The sequence below is a fragment of the Aplysia californica genome, unplaced genomic scaffold (assembly GCF_000002075.1).
Source record: "Aplysia californica isolate F4 #8 unplaced genomic scaffold, AplCal3.0 scaffold00414, whole genome shotgun sequence".
In the NCBI taxonomy this organism is placed as follows: Eukaryota; Metazoa; Mollusca; class Gastropoda; order Aplysiida; family Aplysiidae; genus Aplysia; species Aplysia californica.
Window position 1 is genome coordinate 522176 of NW_004797684.1, and position 2359 is coordinate 524534.

General features: G+C 38.5%; 1 protein-coding gene across 1 annotated transcript in view; it reads right to left on the minus strand.

The window, feature by feature from the left end:
• Window positions 1-813: 813 nt before the first annotated feature.
• LOC101856366 (H2.0-like homeobox protein) overlaps window positions 814-2359 on the minus strand; it is a gene marked incomplete in the record, with an annotated part of 39060 nt that continues 37514 nt past the window's right edge. Inside the window, 1 exon segment of the mRNA XM_013085863.2 lies at window positions 814-1652.

Below are 2359 nucleotides of genomic sequence, written 5' to 3' on the forward strand. Positions count from 1 at the left end.
GTGTGTGGCGGTTCTTTATGAGTATCTCTGAGTCCGTCTGTACTATTATATACTGGGACAATGTATCCCTCTCAGCCTAGGTTGGCCCTCACGGGCAGTGTGGAGATTGTTTGCTCCCCAGCAGATGATCTAAATTGTGTCAATGGGGGCGTAAAACGTCTACAACTACATAATTATGTGTCACGATGCGGTGGAATCAGGTGCTCGTCAAATTTTTGAGAATATAAAGTTATTGGTATCATCATGTTCATTTGTCTTGATTTTGGGGGAAAATACACACATCTATCTTGAATAGAAATCGAGATATTTACGATTGAATGAGGTGGGGGTCGCCTGGTATCGGAGGTAACATTAGCGATAAAATAGCCGCCAAAGTTTGGTAATTTCTAAAGCGTGAGAGTCTTTGGGAACAGTAAATTTACGCTTTTTTTTAGGGTGCCTTAAATCAATATTTTTATGTAAAATCTTCCCCCCCAAAAAAGTGCTTTTGAATTGACTTAAAATGTATTGAGTCAAAAAACAAAAATTCGATGAAATTTGCCTAGACGGGCGGAATAAATGCCGGTTTCTTCGATTTCACAATTTTGACGAGCGCCTGATTTCAACAAGATATCTCACAAATCAGGTCTAGGGTGTAGAACGTCATTTGTCCATGACGTACAGCACAAAAAGGACACACACACACACACACACACACACACACACACACACACACACACACACACACACACACACACACACACACACACACATGAGTGCGCCGCAGGTGAACAAATACACAAAACCAAATTGACAAGCAGATAACAATCTGTACACATGCACGAAAAACTTCTTTTATTAATAGATTCCTATCCCAAATAAAAGACATTTCATATAGGGTGATCCAAAAAAAACCTTAACAACTTTTTTTCTAAATATCTCGCTCAAATGTTGTTCTAGAAAGATGAAATTTGGAAGAGATAAACTTAATTCAAAAGAAATTTGTTTGACATAAAATTCATACAGAAGAAACTTATTTTCAGAACGGAAAAAGCATTTTAAAGAAAAAACACCCATAAACGCAATATGCGCCAATAAAAAAAACCACAACACTATCGGGAGGAAAACACATGAGACGATTGATTTGAATTTTGTCTTCTTTTTCTCTATATCATTTAATTGTTCAAACCTTGTGACATTAAACAATTTTTAACTTCTCTTAGGAGTTAGAGAACTAACATTTTTGTTCTGGAATTTCTAAAACAAATGCTCCACATGTCCTCCTTTGGACTCCAAACATCTTTTAACGCGTCGTTTGAAATGCTCGATGACGGCCGAACACAGTTCCTCCAGAATGTTTCTCATTTCATCACGGATTGCTTGTTTCATAATTTCAATGTTTTCAAACTGGTTTGGAAATATCCTGTCCTTTATATAGCCCCACAAGAAAAAGTCTAAAGGGTTCAGGTCAGGAGAATGCGGAGCCCAAATATGTTCACTTCTTCGACTGATCACACGATCTCCAAAGTGGTCAGCTAGCCATGTCATTGATCTGACAGAAACGTGTGGAATGGCCCCATCTTGCATAAACCATTGGTCCTAGCGATCCAAGTGACGGAGTCTCCCCAGGTCCGTCCAGAATTTACCACGACATTTTGTGGTAATGCGTACTCCTGTGTAGTGTAATAAAAGGGGACAAAAGTAAAAAATGGGTTGTTTTTTTTAATGCGCATTATACTGCAGAGTTATTTAGTGGAATCATCTAAAATGAATATCAGTTAAATTCCTTTTGAGTGAGGAATATTGTGTTCAAATTTGAAGACGAAAGCTTCAATGTGGAGGAAAATCTTTACGAAAAAAGCTGTAAAGTTTTTTTTGGATCACCCTGTATGTGCCTGTCCGCCTCTCTGTCTTCGTTTCTGCTGTGTTTCATTCTACGTGGTAGGCCTATTTCTCTTGGCTCGAATTCGTTGAATTAAAAGGGGGCGGGGATTGTTTTGACTTGTGTTGCTGTTTGTTTGGGTTTTTTTTTATAAACCTGAATGCAGAATGGTTGGTACTGCAGTTTCTCAGTACAAAAATAGCGTTGTGTAGCCAAATTCAAATGTGTTCGATGTAAATTGTTTTACGTCATTCCACAATATGATAATTATTTTACCATCGTTAAAATGCAGTTTAACCGGCTTTAACGGTCACCTGTAAAAGTGGCCAGTTCCTAGCCACCCCCCCCCCACCCCACCTTGCGTTTTTAAACACTATGTGTAAGACGTCAAGCTGTTATAGACAATAATTTTACTCCCCGACAGTAGGTGGCTGTCATAGACAATTTCGACTGTACATGTTTTAAAATGTACGCAAACACACACACACACACACACAC